General features: G+C 40.9%; 1 protein-coding gene across 1 annotated transcript in view; it reads left to right on the top strand.

Annotated features, from left to right (window-relative positions):
- The window catches only part of ANKFN1 (ankyrin repeat and fibronectin type III domain containing 1), a 288,330-nt gene that overhangs the window by 161,088 nt on the left and 107,057 nt on the right, over positions 1-20,185 (top strand). The window lies entirely within an intron of this gene.

Below are 20,185 nucleotides of genomic sequence, written 5' to 3'. Positions count from 1 at the left end.
ATGTGTCAGCTCTCAGAAAGCTAAAAGCCTAGCAAATTTTATATATTATTCATAATAAACAGTATTTCAAAAGGTCATTTTTATTGTTCCCGCACAGTATTTTTGTTCAGTATTTTGTTCAGTATTTTGCAACCGAAACCAGGAGTGGATTGAAAACACAGGAAGGCTGCGTTCACATTAGCATTTGACTATCCGGCACCATTCCGTCAACCTTTTCTTTTTTGAAGTAAGCAGAACGGAAACTGGCACGCAATCCGTTCAAGTTCAGTTTTTTGGAACGGAGAAAAAAATTGCGTTTGAAGTATTTTTTTTTTTTTGTTTCAAAAAAGGGATCACGAACAGAAAGTGCACTTTCAATTTTTTTTTTTACATTATAGTCACTGGGGATGGATCTAAACAGAAGGTATTTTTATTTACATCCGTTTTCAAGTTAACAATTTTGTTCAGTTTTTTGACGAGCATGCGCAAAAGAAGAAGAAGAAAGCGAAGAAGAAAAATAAACTGATATGAAAACGGATGGTGACTGATGCAAACTGATGCTGACTGATACAAACTGATGTACAAAAGTCAGTTTTTTAAAGCCAAAATACAAATGGACAAAAAGAAAAAAAAAAACATTTTGCAATCAGTTTGCATCAGTCTGCTCATTAGTTTATGCTTATCCGTTCAATTAAAATGGATGGATCCGTTAGCAAATAAGCGTAAATCTAGCGTAAACCTAGCCAAAGACAATGTTCACACACTGTTGAAATTGAGTGGATGGTCGTCATTTAATGGCAAATAATAGCAGTGATCTCACAGTGATCTAGTGATTTATTCCATAGAAAAACATGTGGAACAAAGTAGTGATGTTTCAGTCCTTCGATTTTGACCTTTTTCTAGCTGTAATATAGAAATGTTCTTTTTGATTAAGATTTGGATGAAGATTCAAGTATATCTGTATGAAATTGAATCTTTTGTTGCAATGATTCTCTGTCAGTATGTTGGTAGACTTTGAAGGGCACCATGACATGTTATTATCAGTGACACTGATAGATCTAAAGTATCAGTTGCTCCCTTTTTCATGTGGCCTGTTCTTAGCTATTATAGCACCTAAAGACCCTTTTCTACCGTTTTTATATGAATTCTTATAAAATCACTTGTTATGTATAGAACAGGTTGTTAGAATTATTGAAATCCATGCTACAATTACCTATATCCACTATTTTTCCAAGCAAAGTCCTTGACAGTTTTCAAACCAGACACTGTTTTTTTAAACACTTTACACCTTCATTGAACACCAGCAAATTGAAGGATTGGGGATGAAAAGGCTGGTCTTAAGCACTGGATAGAAGTGCTTTGCAGCTTATACAAAATGTTGGATAGTACCCAGACGTGGTTAGTAGCCTCAAAGGCAACAGGAAAATGTGGTTTGTTTTCATAGAAGTATTAACTTTCCTTCAAAGCCATTTGTCTCTTTCTGTATAAATGTATAAATATTATTATGGAATTCTAGGAAAATTTAGAGCAATATTTTCTTAAGTGGAATGATGTTAACACACCTGAAACTGAGTAGTATTTACCAGCAAACTCATTCAGCCATTGGCTTCCATATTTTAACTACGTGCAGCCACGCATGGGTCTTACTCTAAAGTTTTGTATTTCTAGCAACTAGGGAGTGTTCAACGGTGACTTTTGGGAGCCACAATTATGTATATGGTATGAACTTTGTTGGCTTAGAGGTACAAAGCATTATAGTTAAAGGTGAGTTGGACTAGAGTTTACTTTTGCAATGTGCTTTAGAATAGTTTTGCTTTGCTTTGTGTGTGAAGATCCTGATCCAATGTTGGAGCAAGAGATTCCTTATGTTAAAAATCTTACTGTTAGAAAAAAATCTGCACGCCATCCGTGTGGCCAGCCCCTTGCTTGCGGCATCCCTGACAACCGGCCTGGCCAGGTGCAGGGACCACATCGATTGTGTCCCGGTCAACTGGCCCAGCTGTTGCTAGGGGCATGGCGACACTTCTTTCTGATGTAGCTGTGGCTGGGGCCTCACCAACCCCGGCCAATCGGCACTAGGTGTTAGTAGTTTGCTATCAGCTGACTGACAGCTGGTACCGCCAGTCAGCTGCCTGACATGATCTGGGCTGGGACTTCTGGTCCCATGAGTATCCTCCACTTGTGTTCAGTCCTTGCCTACGATAGAGCCTAGTTTACTAGTGTGTCTCGAACTAGCAATTGTTCCTGCAATCATTTCCTGGCATTTGGACTTTCTGGCTTTGACTTTTGACTTTGACTCTGGACTCATATTGGTACCACCTTGCTAGTGTGTGTTTTGACCCGGACTTATTGACCCTGAGCTACAGTCTTTTCTGTCTGTCTGTCTTGTTCCTTGTTCACTTACTTAAGTTAGGGACTGCCGCCAAGCTGTCCACTGCTGCCTAGAGCAGTTGAGGGAAGTAGGCAGGGACAGTGGTGTGGGTGCCAGCATCAGGGCTGCACCACTCTTGTGTCGTTCAGTCCCATACGCTAACACCTACCTCAGAGTTGGCATTCCATTGAGTTATTTTGCTGCTAAGTTGTCACTACTACTAAGTAAAAAAAGAGTGCCACAATATATTTATCAATAAAAATAGAAAAGAAAAACACTAGCAATGGTCAGCTCTGCCCCAAAAAGTCCATCAGACAAGGTACTTGAAGGAAAAAGAAACATGTATAGCATAGCACCAGTATAAAGTGTTTTGGAAGATGCTCTCCCTTCATCAGATAAAGTGCACTTTATCTGATGAAGGAAAAGAGTCCCTCGAAACATATTATAAGTGATGGAGTTCGACAGGACCTCAGGTACACTATTGTGAGGCTTCTTACTGTAAAGAGATAAACTTGCGAGCAACCTTGCGAGCAAAAACCTATGTGTGCGGATCTAGGGTATCTAAAAATACATATAGGTCCAAAGCAGACCGCAATGTCCAGGGTCTATTTTATTAGATTCTTGTGAGTTGTTCTTAGCTTTAACTCATAGAGAAGGGGGATCCCCATATTTTGCTTATGGGAAGGGGTTGGCTTTCCTTTAAGTATATTTATTTAGTGTACCAAGCCTTTTCAGCTACTTGTAAATCTATTTTGTGGTCTTTTAAATGTGAATAACATTTTTTCAGTGTCATAAATTAATGTTATTAATATATATCTTGTTCCACCTCTCTGGTTGTTGTGTTTGTGAAGCAATTTAAGGCCTATTTACTTATGTGTAATTGTGGTCTGACCACTTTTTAAATTATTCCCAAATTTGTTATCTAGGGGGCCTGTTTTAAGTGGTGCTAGTTAAACATGTCATTAAAAGAAAGGCTAAATAAAAAAAAAAAAGTCATGCTTTGAGACAGAAAAAGGAAACAGTTTTATTTTGTGGTTAGTTGGAATAATTTTCTGAGTTCAAAGAATTTCAAGTATTGCAATTTTTTTCTTAATCCAATTGTTTATAAATCACATTTGAAGTTAATTAAGATGAATCTGGGACTGGACGAGGTGGGAAAAATAATTATACACACCAAAAAATTTGTTCTTTGAAACCGAATGTGGTTTATTTGTATTTCCGACTAAATTACAGCTGAGGGAGAAAATTAGTTGAGACATAATTCTTGGATAAACTGTCTTATCCTAAATGCTCCGTATTAGTTTTCAGGCAGCTGAAAGACATTCTTCAACTTTTAGCTGATACTTTGATGGTGAAAGAATAAAGTTTGACTGTTAAAGCTCTTTGGAGCCAGTGTTATCATGAACAGACGTCGATTAAAAAAAAAAAAAGGATTTAAATGGGGACGTGGCTCTAGAGGTATGTTGTTGAGGATATGCGAAATGCATTGCAGCCAAGAAAGGTAGCGTAAATGTTTTCCCGTTCTCTATCATTAAAGGAATAAATAATTTTATAAAAGGAATTTATTTTGTACTGCAAAGTTCCTCTAGAAGATTTGACAAGTTCTTTCATTAGAAGCTAAGTGGATTTGCAGCAAATATTCAATTAGCTTCCATGTCTTCACCCGCCTCCAGCCCGCTCAAGCAATCACTGACTGAGGGAAAAAGCCACGGCCAGTGATTAGCTTAGCGGCTGTCACTCTCAAGACAGAAGTGTGACAGCCTGCTTAGCCTATAAATGGCCATGGCGCTGTTCCTTCTCAGTCAGTCAGGGATTGGCTGAGTGGAGAGTGATAGCCCACTCAGCCAATCATTGACTGAGAAGGGACAGCAGGGTTGCCAGTGATTGGTTGAGAGTCCGTCACACTTATCTTTCGAGAGTGACAGCTAGCTCGGCCAACAACTGGCTGCAACTGTGTTCCTCAGTCAGTGATTGCCTGAGGGGGCTGGGAGGTGACTGAAGACACGGAAGAGGACAAAGGGGAGTACAGTATGTTTAGATATGTTAAATTGGATACATGAAGTTTACATGGATACATGCAAAAAATGTGTAAAGTTACAAACCAATTTTTTAAATGATTCGCTAATCTCTAATTAGAATGATTGCCATGAATTTTAGACCTAGCACTTTGCTATAATATTGCTTCACACTACAAACTATAGAATTAGTGCCAAAGACAGGTTTGGATCCTATCCTATAAAGTATATTTTGTGTCAAGCTTCCTTTGGGAAAGGTTTCTTTGTTACAGTGTCAGAATGGAGTGCCTTGGGCCCACCAGGGGCAATCCAACTAGGGGCTCATCCTTCAGCCACAATACTTATCTATGTTAACATACTGTAAATAAGGGTCCATTTACATGACTCGATTTGGGGCAGTTAAGGGTTGCAAATGAAAGCCCATCTTCACTCACCAATTAGCTTTACAATTTTCTAGTTACTAAATAGCTCAAGGCGTCACATTTAACACCACCACACCAAACCTAAATAATACTGCCATATTGGGTAACACCACCACGCCAGACCTGACCAATACCCCTACCTTCGAAAAGACACCAGATTTACTGACAAGTCTAAACAGGAGGTGGAAAACTAAAAAAAAAAAAAAAAAAAGTCATAAAAAGCTCTACTCAGCTTTTGAACACTATATCAATTACAGTGCAGTAACATCAAATGACTCATAGGGGACATGTTCTCTAATAAGAGTGGTTCCCTTTTAATTTTCTTCTTCATCTGCCCTTGGCCATTCTATGAACTTATCCGAGCCACAAATCCACAGAATCTGCCAGACAAACATATTGGGCTTCTCACGCTGGCATCATCCTCACATTTTTACAAACTGCACATCTGTATTGGCCCCTTTGTGTGATTATTTAGTGGGTAGGTCCGACTCTATGTACTCCTCCTTATAGTATATGCCCCCTCTGTGTAGCCACCGTATAGTTAGCCCCATGTGTAATCTACCATATAGCTGGCCCCATATGCATCTCCTTTAGTAGATAGCTCCTTCTGTGTAGTCCCCCTATAGTAGATGACACCCTCTGTGCATCCCCTATAGTATATGGCTTCCCTTCTGTGTAGCCTCCTTTATAGTTCCCCTCTCTCTGTAGCCACCCTTATAAATGGCCCCTCTGTGTAGTCCACTATAGTAGATGCACCCCCCCCCGCATTCATCTCCTATTGTATACACCCCTGTGTTGTCTCCCTTTTAGATACCCCCCTGTGTTGTCCCTGTTAGGGATGGGCGCCTTATGTTGTTCCCCTTATAAATGGCCCCCATTAGTGCCCATCGCCCTTATAAATGCCCTCCCCATGTTGTTCCCCTTATAGATGGTCCTCCTGTGTTATCCCCCTTATAGATGCCCCCCTTATGTTGTCCCCCTAATAGATGGCCCCTCTGTTTTTCCCCCTTATAAATGGCCCTCCTGTGTTGTCCCCCTTATAGATAGCCCCCCGTTTTGTCCCCTTTTAGATGACCCTCCCCTTGTGTTGTCCACCACTGTGCAAAGCAGATAAAAAGAGAAAAAACAAACAAAGCACAATTCCCCTAACAACTTGCTCCCCCATCACGGCTCTCTTCTCCTCTCTTCCCCAACGAATGCACTGCTCCCTAGGGTTGTTCTGGGAATTAGGGCTGTTTCTAGGACCGGGCAACCGCATAGGGCGCCGACGGTGTCGGACCACATCTGGCCCCCATGCATTCAATGCATCATCGGCAGGAGACTTGAGATTTTTAAATAGAAGTAATTTAAAAATCTGTAAAGCTTTATGACACCAGTTGATTTATGTTAGGGCCACAGCGGCGGCCCGTGCTCCGGACCACCGCCGCACCCTCTCTCCTGCATCTGCGTCCCTGTGTCCATAGGCAGGGACCCGGCGCTGCTGTTGCTTCGGCCCCGGGGGGCACCTCACCTTACCGCGCTCCTGTCCGTCGCTGTGCCGGCCGGTGCGCGCGTCCCCGCCTCCTAGGCGCGCGCGCCGGCTGTCTCAGATTTAAAGGGGCAGTGCGCTCCTAATTGGCCTGTATGTCAATCACTCCCCTATAAGTTCCAGCCCTGCCCCCTTCCAGGTGTTGGAGCCTCTACATGCTTCCCATAGCGTTTGGCCCAGCTCCCTGTTGTTCCTGATTCCTGTCCGCTACCTGGTCCCTAGTCGTTGTTCCTGATTCCTGTCCGCTACCTGGTCCCTAGTCCTTGTTCCTGGTTCCTGCTCCTCTGTTACACTATTGCTCCTGTGTTCAGCCTGTCAATTGCGGTTACACCTACAGACCTCTGCCAGCACCATCTCCTGCCTACTGCTCCTGCCACGCCTCGCCTGCCGTCACTAGCAACCAAGCCAGGGGTAGCGACCTGGGTGTCGCCTGCCGCAGCAAGTCCATCCCGCCAAGTAAACACCCCAGATTGCCACAGACTGCTCGTACCACCCCAGATTGCCCATAAACACCCCAGATTGCCACAGACTGCTCGTACCACCCCAGATTGCCCATAAACACCCCAGATTGCCACAGACTGCTCGTAACACCCCAGATTGCCCATAAACACGCCAGATAGCAAGTAAACACTCCCAGGTTGCCCGTCACTACCCCAGATTACCTGTAATCTCATTTAAAAAAAATATTTTAGCACCTGCGCTATTCTAATAACCGATACTAGCTGCGGTTTTGCACCAGCAAAATGATGCTCCTTCCCTTCTGAGCCCTGCTGCGTGCCCATACAGTGGTTTATGCCCACATATGGGGTACTCAGGAGAACATGCTTTACAAATTTTGCAGTGCATTTTCTCTCCTGTTTCTCGTGAAATTGAGAAATTTTAAACTAAACAAACATATTATTGAAAAAAAACATTTTTTTCATTTTTACTTTCTAATTTTGAATCCTTTCCTCTAATACCTGTGGGGTCAAAATGCTCACTGCACCCCAAGATGACTTCTTTGAGGGGTGCCCTTTCCAAAATGGTGTGACTTTTGGGGGGTTTCTCTTCTGCGGACACTACAGGGGCTCTGCAAACGCACCTGGCACCTGAAAACTTGTACAGCAAAATCTGCACTGAAAATGCTAATTGGCGCTCTTTCCCTTCTGAGCCCCGCTGTGTGCCCATACAGTGGTTTACGCCCCCATATGGGGTACCATTGTACTCAGGAGAACCTGCGTTACAAATTTTGGGGTGCTTTTTCTCTCCTGTTGCTTGTGAAAATGAGATACTAATCTGAACAAACATATTATTTGAAAATTTCTATTTTCCATTTTTTTTCGGCCTAATTGTGAATACTTTCCTCCAGCCCCTGTAGGGTTAAAATGCTCATTATACCCCTAGATTAATTCTTTAAGGTGTCTAGTTTCCAAAATGGGGTCATTTATGGGGGTTTCAAGTATACAAGCCTCCTAAACACACTTCAAAAAAGAACTGGTCTCTAAAAAAATTAGTTTTAGAAAATTCATGAAAAATTGGTAATTTGCTGATACATTTCTAAGCCCTGTAACACCGAAGAAAAGTAAAATATGTTTACGAAATTATGCCAGAATAAAGAGGACATATTGATAATGTGACCTAGTAACTAATTTATGTGATATGACTTTCTTTTCTTAGAAGCAGAGAATTTCAAAGTTTGTAAAGTGCAAATTTTTCAAATTTTTCATGATATTTTTATGTTTTTCACAAAAAACACAAAAGATAGTGACCAAATTTTACCACTAATATAAAGTACCATATGTTACAAAAAAACAATCTCAGAATCGCTAGCATATGTTAAAGCATCACTGAGCTATAAGCGCATAAAGTGAGACAGGTCAGATTTTGAAAAATGAGCCTGGTCATTAAGGCTCAAATAGGCTTGGTCCCTAAGGGGTTAATGATCACAAACATTAATAACGACCATTGTTTTGCAACAACGGCATTATTTGCGCAACATTTTTGTTAAACATTCAGCGTATAAAAATAAAAAAGCTATATAGATAATATAGAATATTATAGCCATATAGAATGCAGCCCTCTTCAGTCTAGTCAACAATTTGTTTAGCTAATCTGCAGAAATTTCCTTAGCCAATCTTTCTGAAGCGACACCTGTGTTTTTGTGCATATTTTTTCATGCTTTAACAGCAGACCTGCTGTATAAGGTTGTGATGTGCTTGTAAAGAATTAGTTAGGTATTGTCTCCCCCAAGGAAGTCTTTGGAGACAGAATTGGAAATCATACCCTGCTTACTGTGGCACTTTATCCACTTGACACTGCATTTGATCTGATTGATTATCTTGGAATCCAATCTGACCATATGTATATACATAAACATATTTTGGGGGAGATTTATCAAACATGGTGTAAAGTTAAACTGGCTCAGTTGCCCCTAGCAACCAATCAGATTCCACCTTTCATTTTACAGAGTCTGTGAGGAATGAAAAGTGGAATCTAATTGGTTACTAGGGGCAACTGAGCCAGTTTAACTTTACACCATGATTGATAAATCTCCCCCTATGTTTTTTTTTCTGTGTATAAGATACACTCTTATACAAACACATGATTTGACCGAGCATGCCACATTGATTCTGTTAATTCTGTATGTCTCCTCGTAACCGGGCACCATCTTGTGAGCAATTTAGGGTATTACTACGAGGAGCTTATGATATATTGATGTATAATTACATTCAATAGGGGGTCTATGCAGTAAGCCCCCTCTAGTGGCATCTGTAATTGAACTGTTCTTTACAGCTATGTGGAAGGAAACAGATGATAAAGGGCTGTAGCAGGAAAAACAAAGCTATTTAGATTGATTTAAATAAATTCTAGCTGCATTTTCCTACCCCATAGCACTACCATTACCCTCTTCACAATCCTAAACCTAATAATAACAACCCAACACAATTAAATTTCTGTATAATAATATGTTAATGATGAAACCACCGTAGACCGTAGCTTATTATTTAATGCATAACCACCGACAGCACCACTTATCAGTCAGTATTAACCTATTCATCAGCTTAGACCACTGAAGATACCACACAAGACATAAAAGGGGTACTCTGACCATTTTTTTTTTTTTTATAGCAGGATTTGTAGAAAAAATAATGAACAAACCATATTCACCTAACACACTCCCTCAGGGTTTTTCTGTTATGCCTTCAGGTCCCCCACTGAACGCTTTAGCCGCTACTTCCGAGACAGACTTACCTGTGTGGTCACTTCTGATACACGTTTGTCTTGGAAATAAGAACCAGAGTGTTCCGCAGGGGGACCTGAAGACATCACAGGAGGACACTCGAGGGAGCATGTTAGGTGAGTATGGGTTGTTTATTGTTTTCTCTACAACCCCAAAAATATATATAATAAAAGGCCTGGAGTCCCCTTTTAAAGGGGTATTCCCCTAAGAGCTAAAAAAAAACATAAATGCTCCCAAACCTAGCTGGTCTTACTTATCAAGTCCCCCCTAGTATTTTGAGCCATATCCCGTCTTTCTAGCTGCTTTCGTTCCATAGTTACACATTTTTTGAAAAGCCGAACTATATCCAACATGGCGCTGGCCAGAAAACTACATCTCCCATCATGCAATGCTTATGCCTAATTGGTCCATGATGTAGCAGAGCTGACATCCACAAGATATAGCAGAGTTGAGGCAGCAGAATAGCAGAGTTGAGGTAAGGCAGCAGAATAGCAGAGGTGAGGCAGCAAAATAGTAGAGTTGAGGCAGCGGAGTAGCAGAGTTGAGGCAGTGGAGTAGCAGAGTTGAGGCAGCGGAGTAGCAGAGTTGAGGCAGCGGAGTAGCAGAGTTGAGGCAGCGGAACGGTAGAGTTGAGGCAGCAGAATAGCAGAGTTGAGGAAGCAGAGTTGAGGCAGCGGAGTAGCAGAGTTGAGGCAGCGGAGTAGCAGAGTTGAGGCAGCGGAACGGTAGAGTTGAGGCAGCAGAATAGCAGAGTTGAGGAAGCAGAGTTGAGGCAGTGGAGTAGCAGAATTGAGGCAGCGGAGTAACAGAGTTGAGGCAGCAGAATAGCAGAGGTGAGGCAGCAGAATAGCAGAGGTGAGGCAGCAGAATAGCAGAGTTGAGGTATCACAGTTGAGGCAGCGGAATAGCAGAGTTGAGGTAGCAGAGTTGAGGCAGCGGAATAGCAGAGTTGAGGCAGCGGAATAGCAGAATTGAGGTAGCAGAGTTAAGGCAGCGGAATAGCAGAAAGGGGCACACTGGGGGCGCATTGTGCGCTGTGGACTGTGCTGGGGTGAGAACGGGGGCGGGATGGCCGGCCACACTGTGGACTGTGCTGGGATAAGAACGGGGGCGGGATGGCCAGCCGCACTGTGGACTGTGCTGGGGTCAGAATGGGGGCGGGATGGCCGGCTGCACTGTGGACTTCACTGGGGGGGAGTGATCCAGGTGCACTGGGCCATAATGTGCACTGGACGGGGGCTGGAGTGCCGTGGGTGAGCGGGGAATCCGGCCGCACAGTGGACTTCACGGGGGGGGGGGGGGCGGCTGCTCTGTGCACTGGGCAAGGGGAATCCGGCTGCACAGTGGACTTCACCAGGAAGGGGGGGGTTGCCGCGGGTGGTAGGGGGCGGCCGCACTGTGCATTGTACCGGGGGAGGCCGGGAGCACTGCAGGTGAGAAGGGGGGGTTAGTGTTGAGGGCCAGTGTCGGAGGGAGACAGTGATCAGCAGCTGTCACTGTCTGAGTGTCCTCCCTCACTTCAGTGAGCCGGGTTAGAAGCCAGCCCATTGAAGAGACAGAGGACACGTGATGCCAACTCCGAGGGTGGGGGCCTGGAGCAGGGAGTGTGTCGGGTTGGACTGAGATTTGATGATTCTATGCATTCTTTAGGGGTCAATGCATTTAGATAACAGCAAAACTGTGCAGAATCCATAATAAATTGATATTGGAAAGATGGAAAGCTATGGGTGGGCAATGTATTAATGCAAAAGAAAAAAATTGGGGGGGAATAACCCTTTAACTACTAAGCCAATCTAGACTAGTGGCACATTGATGTGGGAGGATTGATAGGTCAGAACACCCCCTTTCTTTCCTTCGAACTGTTTACTATTTCTTTACATGAACATTTTATTTGTATTTTAAATTGGTCTATTTTTGCATTTTGGGCATATGCTGGGCTATACATTGTTAACCAGTCAAAAAGACATGCCAACATACAGCTAAATGTGCCTACTGCATTTATCAGGACAAACATAGTCTACCTGTAATTACGTTCGGACCATGTCCTTACCGTTTCCTTTTTCTAAGCAGTACTCCAAAACGTGGTAAATACAATAAGAGTATGTTTGGATCATTAAAGTCGAGGGGCCCCTGGGATCATGTTGGACTGTACATCAGCATATCACTAATGTAACTCAGAGGTTGTGTGGAGCCATAATGCCTTCATGTGCATGATGAGTTAGGCCACGTTCACACAACATACATTTTTATTAAACAACGGCTGTTCTAGCAAGTTTGCAACACCAGCCATTATTTAATAACAGCGGCCGATCACATTGAACCCACTGTATACACTCTGGCGGGGATTCCATGCGGCCACACAAAAAACTAACATGAATTTTGTGCGGCCGCTATTCATTGAATAAGTCCAGCCGTACTTTACATTGTATCCTATAGTTAAATGGAACGCGCACACCTGAATGTGACCACATTCCAGTTCCAAAGAAGTGATGTGAACTTCACAGATGGCGGCTGTTCTGTGACAAGGTCATGTCATAGAACGGCCGCTGTCTTACAGCATGTGAATGTGACTTTAATAACTAAATTGATTTTCAAGACCAAAAGTCAAGATTGATTTGATGAAAACAAGCAAAAATAAAGATAATAAAATAATATAAGTTTCTAAATATATGTATAAAAACTAATTATTTATATATATATATATATATATATATATATATATATATATATTTATTATTTTTCTTACATATATGTTTCTAACAATAAGTCTAGCTGTTTAGTTTAGTGGATAAGGTAAAATGTTATTTTAAATGGGGGGGATATAGTAATAAATGGGCAAAATCTAAAGAAATAAAGCAAACTTGACAAAACAGCCATGTAGTAAAGTGAAATAATTGAAACCATGCAGTGTCTGTATGGGTTGGATACATCAGTGGTTCTTGGATGCTGCGTATTATGACTAAATCATCCTGGGACTATCTTGTTTTCAAATACTTAATCTTCTGGAAAAATGTAAATGCTTATGGAAACAAAGTCATTCATTTATCTTTATAAAACCATATAATGCAGCATGACTAAACTACCATGGTTTCCTTTGTTAATAGGCATTGAATTGCATAATGAACCCATTTTTTTTTTCTTTTACCTAGCCCATACCTAAGCCAAATATTTTCTAGTGCTTTTGTACATTTTACACAATAAATATTTATGGGCAAATACATATCTAAAGATGGAGTCACATGTGGTGTATTTTTTGTGTACTTAAAATGCCACAACTATCTTCCACATTTCTATAGGGCAGTGCTTCTGAACTTTTTCTACCTCGGGGCACCCCTTAGAAAAAAAACTTAGTTTGGGGCACCCCTACTAAATAATGTTCTACATGATATCAAAACCGCCATTTAGTGACTCACAGGTGACCTCTTCTTTGATCCGAGATGTTACTTTCTTTTTTCCTCTCCATCCCTGTCCAGACCACTGTGACGATTTCCCATAGGCTGCTGGCATTAACTGCTGGCGGCCTATGGGATTGAATGTAGGAGCAGGATGCTGACAGGTCCTACTTCTGCATTCTGCTCAATTGAACATCAAACTGATCGGTATATCTGTAGAAGCTGCGCGACAGCAGCTTCAAGGGATATTAAAGTGACAGTGTCCCAATTCCAACGGGATGCCGTGGCACCCCTGGCGGGTTCTCCAGGCACCCCAGTGTGCCGCAGCACCCAAGTTGGGAAATGCTGCTAACGAGTAATTCATTGTCTGTGCCCCCAGGTGCCTAAATCAGTGAATTAGGAGATGTGACCTCCTGGGCCATCTTTACAGCACCCATAGCTGGCATAAGAGCCCCTGGCTATGGGAGCTGTCAAGATGAAGCCAGGAGCTACTGTATGTCTCCAATCCATAGTTATGACCAATCTAGACTGCAGAATGGCAACTTTGTAAAGTTTTGTAGATGCCGGTTTGAAAATTTTAATAATTTTGCTTGCTTTCTATATGGATTTCAAGGGAGAGTTTTATCAGAAAACAAAACTGCAATACTTTACTGATTTTCTAACTGACAACAAAGTTTTGTTGCAGTACTTTAGTGGTACTGTCACTTTAATTTTGTTTAAAACACTGCAGTACCACAATAGTACTACAAGAAAACTGCAACATGTGTGAACCCTACCTAAACCTAAGCATTCTATTTAAAGGAGAAGTGGCTGCTGGAGAGGATGATGGTAGAGGGATGATCAGTGTCCCTTCAGTGCCCTCTGCCCCTCAGTGTCCCCCTGTCTTAATCCTCTCCAGCAGCCGCACAGCACTGGGAGTCGGGGCATGACATCACCATTTTATCAAAGAAGTGAAGCCTTGATACAGTAGTAAGTGCAGGGAAAAAAGCACTTTATAAGCATTTCCCGTAATAAGTGTATATTCGTGATTTGTACAACTTTTGGGGGGCAATACAAAACTGTTTTAAAAAAATTTCGCCAGACTTTTACTTTAATTTCATTTATTATGTAAAGTTCAGGCATTGGTAAGGAAGCAAGGATAAAATGTCAGTGGATGAAGTTCAAGTTCTCAAACTTGAATGTTAAAACAAGTAGATTCAAGCTAATTAATACTGTGTCACTTACAAAGCCAGGAGGCCAGACATTGTCGCAAACGACGCGGAAGAGAAATGAGCTGGCTAGTGTACTTAGCTTGCACAGGGCAGTATCAAACACAAAGTGCAAATTATTAGCTCTACACAGGTTTAGTGGTCTTAATCCTAAATCCTAAAGTATGATAGGAGATTTTAAACAGGAGAAGTATAGCTTTATTGCATCAAAAACTGTCTCCACTGTTTGTCCTAGAGTATGCTGAATTTATGAGAATTTTCTGCATGTATAGTCTATATGCTGACCTTTTTCTCATATACACACAGAGACGTCAGTCTGAGAGAGAACTTCACAAAGTGATGCTTGAACAGAGAGTCAAGGCAAAAAATAGCATTGGGTTGTGGCACATATTAAAGACTATAAACCAGATCCTTATAATATTATCAGACCCCAGACCTTTTCTTATAGTACTATATCACCGCAGACTCAACCCCTATAAAAAAGGGGCTGATTGGGCAAGGCAACTTTATATATATATAGCAGCGGAGTACGAATAAAATAAACACCTTCCTGACTTCCACAATGTCATCTGTATTATGCTGTGCTAGTCCCTGCTGTGAAACCCCCCTCAGGTTGGGGGTCATGATGTCACAGGTCTGCCCAATTGGTGTCTGTAAACAGGCCTCATCTAAGCAGCTGTTTGGATGGATGGACCAGTTGGAAGAATTGGTTACAAGAAAATCATTTTTTTTTTTCTAGCAGAATATCTGTCCTTGACCTGATTAATAGTAGGGACGCTTGTCTAATCATTAATACATCTTTTTCACTATGGCTATCAGATATTGGTAAGACAGCAGAAACCTAAAGACGCTGTGACACAGTGCCACAGCTGCTAATACTAGTGTATTCCACTGTATTATGTGTTTATAGCTCTACATAAATAGCCGTATGCAGATAAGCTAAGATCTGTAGATAGATAATATAGATGATAGGCATTGTAAATCTCTGTATTTTTATCTCGCTTTATTTTCTCATCTCAGTGCATTCCTCTAGAGCATACAATGGCTGCTATTTAATCTGCTAATTCTGTATCCTGTTACTGGTATGTTTGTCGCATTCACTTATTTGGCAACTCATTTCAACAGGCTCATTCCTGTGTCACACAAGCTTCCATATGGCTTCACCTTTTATAGAAGTGCACCAAACAAATACATGTAGCCGTCTGACCTCTGTCCTCCTCTAGCAATCCTTTCCATTCTGTGGGGTTTATTGGAATGAATGTATTAACAGGTCATTGACAGCTCCTTTCATACATTGCTAAAACAGTCCTGTTGTCAAAGGCTCTGCAAGTTACAAAGTGACCTTTATGTCCCAGGATTATCCCAGTAATTCCTTAAACCCTTTTTTCTTTTTCTTTTTTTTTTCTTCTCTTCTCTCGTCTTCTGTTGCGGTTTCTGTTTGTGTACACTGCCTTCCAGGAAAATACATCTTAATTCCACACTAAATGTGTAACTTATTACTTTGGAAAACGGCTAACACATTTATTACTTTTATTATGCTGAAGATCGGCTTTCTTTTTACAGTCTCTACACATCATTAGGAATGTTTACACAATCTTTCTGGAATACTATTGTTTTTTTTTATTAATTTGACAATGACTTAAAATTTATATCTGGCACCGATGAGTCGGCTCATCATAAGGTCGCCGTATGAGCAAAGATTTATGGTTTACTTATAGATTAAACAGAATTAAATCGGCTCCCATTATCATGTTTAGAAAAGAGAGACACAATTACAAACAGTACATTTCAGGTCACTAAAATTAGCATGTACGACTGGAACTCAAAGCTTTCTTTTAAAAGATATTTTTCTGAGAAAATGTCAGTCAGTGCCATGTAAATTGCTCTAAAATGCAACTCAAATTCCAACTTTCATCCCATGATTAATGGTTATACTGGGGTATAGAAGATAAATACATTTTATGAGATTTTTTTTTTTTAAATAGACAATTATTTGACATCTAACCTTAATTAGCATACCCTATTTTCTATAGCTTCAGATTACATTGTTACAATTCCTTCTAAGGAGAAAGGGATCTGCGCAGCCTGTGTTTGGGTGCTCTATGACATACCAATAACACATAGAAATGTATAATAAAAGAGAAAATGGGTCATAAAGTATGGAGCACACCAAGTGGAGTCAAAAAGTTATATCTTTATTGAATAAATCACAAATAGCAAAAAATAAACAATCAAGTCCCTATACCCTATGTCAAACTTGTCTTAAAATCTCCCCACTCTAGAGACAGTACCAATACAAATAGTCTCTGGGGCCTGCATCTCAGCTATGTAAGCCTCCTACTTACCTCTAAACATGTTTAGGCCATGTTCACACAACATAAGTTGTGTATTTATCACGTCTGTCTTTGCAGATTTGCAACAACGGCCTTGATTAATACACAACTTACATGCACTGCATTGTGAAGGAATACCAGCCAGAGTATATACACATAGTATACACTCCAGCCGGGATCGCTAGCGGCCGTACAAAAACCTGACATCTCAGTTTTGTACAGCCAATACAGGTCACATAATGGAGTATGCGCCTCAGGCCGCACTCTCCATTGTGTTCATTCCCCCAAGATTTTACCTGTGCTCCCTCTTGGAATGGCACATCTATTCTCATGTTCAGAATTTCTGATGGCATTTTAAGGCCCAATCCAGGTAGAATCTAAAAAGAGGCAAAGTGTCAGTCTTTCCATTAAACGTGTCCTTAACAGTGATGAGCGAACATCCTGATTTTCGGGTTCGGGTCCCAAAAGCGAACATTAAAAAAAAAATGATCATCAGGTGCAAAGCATAAATTGCGCAGTTGCATACATAGAGAGATTAACATTCACATAATCGAAAAATGTTATAGATTGTAAGCCCTCGCGGGCAGGGTCCTCTTCCCCATGTATCAGTCTGCCATATGCCTTCATGTAATGTGTTTTGATCTTGAAATGTTCTTGTTTGTTACCAGTCGCCTGTATAGCGCTCTGGAATTAAGTGCGCTTTATAAATAAATAATAATAATAATAAAATGTTAAAAAATTATTGTTATAACCATTCTGATCATCGAACAAATTGTTTGTGATTGGCAAACAAGAACATACAGTATAGCAGCATGTTCGTACAAACATACGAACATTTACGAACAATGTTTGCTCATCACTAGTCCATGATCACTTTCTGGCTTTTGCTTTGAAGACTGCATCAAATGCTGAGCAGGAGAAGGGGAATGTGGCAGGTAAGTATTGCTTCTGTTTACCATCCCATAGAAGGTCAGGTTCTACAACTGTGAGAGTTGTTCAGATCCACATGGGGCTTATTCTTGGCTTTGCTAGGGGGCTCTTTAAACTTTAGTTATGCACTCTATTTCCCTCTCTTTAAACCCAGCCTTATTCCGTGCTGCAGATTACATACAAAGCCGCGGCATCATAAGATATTTAGTCATCATTTCAATTCTTTCTTTGTGGGCTGGATGTTAGATTGTTTTAAAATAACAATTAATCTTCATCTACAATATACATGAAAGGATAACTATTCCAATAAACATTTTATCTTTATGATAGTCAAACACATTTCTTGTCAGATCAGAGAAAAGTGAAGAAAGAATTGTGTAGATGTTCATCACAACAACCTTTGATTGGCTGACATAGCTCTCATCACCATTGTTATAATAATTAATGCCGAAATCCTACTAACAAAATGCTGTATCCTTTTGCCATTGAATTTCCTGTTCTATTTGAAACTAACAGAAACTGTTGTTCATTTCAGACGTTCATTTTCTTTTAACAGCTATGGAAAATGCCACCTAAAAGACAATTTTTTTTTTCTCCTATTAAAAGGAAACATGTAATAAATTAAGGAAAAATATAATTTTCCAAGTAAACTAGCACAGGTTGTTTCCTTCCATCTGTTGGCTGTTGCACAACAAAAAACATAAATAGGATAGTTATACATGGAAAATGAGTTATGTCTGTATGTCTAGGTTGACTCTCTAGTTACCAAGATCACCCTCTTCAGAGTTACCTTACAACAATTAGACCATTCCATTTTTATATTTCTTTTCATAGAATTAATAATATAATATGGGTGGGATTATAGTGTTTGTTTTACTGAAAATTGTATGATCAGTGGGGGCCTGAAATGATATGGCCTCTGCCAGTCATTAAAAGCATGTGGCAGCAGCACTTATACAAAGGCATGCCATGTTTTTAATTGTTAAGTCTGAGCTTTGAGACCATGTTGGAAGATGTACAGGATATACACATACAAACCTGGAAGATGTACACTATATACATATACAACTATAAGACTTTTCCTTTCCTTTCTGGTTGTATGTTATTGTTTTGCTCGATTAAGTCACCGCAGTTTAGTTTCGCAAATTACAGATGCAAGTATCTTGGAATGTGTCTCTAGATGTAGAGACATACTGACAAGGTAATGGACACTGGGATTGTTGCCCATTTTTGCCACTTTTTCCAGACAAAACTGCTCCAGGTAGATTGGTTGCATATATGTACTACAGGCATGCCATATATGCTTTATTGAACTGAGGTATGGGCTTTAACTAGACTATTCCAGAACATTGAAAACGTTGCCATTAAATCACTCTATTGGGGTTTTAGAAATTTTTTTGGTGACATTGTCCTGCTTGAAGGTGAACCAACATCCTAATTTCATATCTCCGACCTTTTCCTGAATCCTGTGAGGCTTACATTGTGCATCATGATAAATGAATACAATGCAGACATGCATCTATAAGCAATAGTGATAAGCAGACCTTTAGGAATTTGGGTTTGATGGATTCAGATGAACTTGGGGGAAAAAAACAGTTCAATGGATGCAGATCCACACCCAAATCCCATTGAAGTCAATAGAGACCCAAATTTGGGGCAAAAAAAATGGCTGTACAATTGGTGTTGAAAAGGGTAGAAGTCTGAAAAAGGTATCAAAATTGGAGTAAGAACAAGAACAAAATAACATAAAGTAAAACTAATAAAGAAATAAATTAATAAAGACATAATTTGAAAAGAGGAGATGGATGACCAAGCAGAGAAGGAAGAGGAGGTGGAAGTAGAGGGGGAAAGGAAAAGGCAAGGGTGGAAGAAGCCAACACTCCAAATTTGTAGACTGTCTCTTTAATCAGGCACCCAGGACTGACAAGTCATCTGGCATCCATGCGTTGTTCATTTTTATGAATGTCAGCTTGTCCATGTTGGCTGTAGATAGGCAGATCTGCTTGTTGGTAATGAAACCCCCTGTGGTGCTTAACACCCTCTCAGAGAGTACAAGTGCTGCAGGACCGTCTGACACCTCGAAGACATAGACAGTAAGCTCTGGCCAGGTGTCCATTTTTGAAACCCAGATCTTGAATGGGGAATAACCATTACTCAGAACCAGGAGACATGTTGACACATTGTCATCCACCGTGTACTTATAATTCAGCTTCCCGCTATGTGCCGTATCTGATGGTGGCGGTGGATGTTGTGGAGTGCTGAGGAAGGTGTTTCACATTAAAGCCAGTCTCACCTTCTCTTCCAAAGTGGTACTGGGGCTCCAACTGCATTGGTATCTTCATTGGACAATAAAAGTATATAAAATATAAGAAACAGTAACAGCTGTGCAATCCATAAGGGCATACATAAAAAACACTGACATCTAGTAGCAAAATAATAAACTACCTTCATCACCACTTAGCTTTGAGTAAGGGGCTTTTGTGACAGGTGTGACATAAGAAACACCCGTGGTGGGAATGTGGGTGTCTTTCATACTTGTAGCACCTTCAAAGCCTCTGAATGGTGACTCACTTGTTTGTTGTGAAGAGCTCTTGTCCCATGCTGAGACTCACCTATGCATTCTGCAGCTGAACGTCGACTATGGCCTGTTACTACTCGTGGACTCTTTGCAGCATATAAAAGGTGGAGTTCTAGCGTGAGCCACATCAGTTACTGGCTACCTAACTCATGGATTTTGTTCCCCCAGCTCCCTAAGTCCCAGACATTTTGGCCCCGACTGATTAGAAT

This window comes from Dendropsophus ebraccatus, chromosome 14, assembly GCF_027789765.1.
Source record: "Dendropsophus ebraccatus isolate aDenEbr1 chromosome 14, aDenEbr1.pat, whole genome shotgun sequence".
Classification (NCBI taxonomy): domain Eukaryota; kingdom Metazoa; phylum Chordata; class Amphibia; order Anura; family Hylidae; genus Dendropsophus; species Dendropsophus ebraccatus.
Note: the sequence above shows the minus strand (reverse complement) of the source record. Positions and strands in the feature narration are given on the sequence as shown.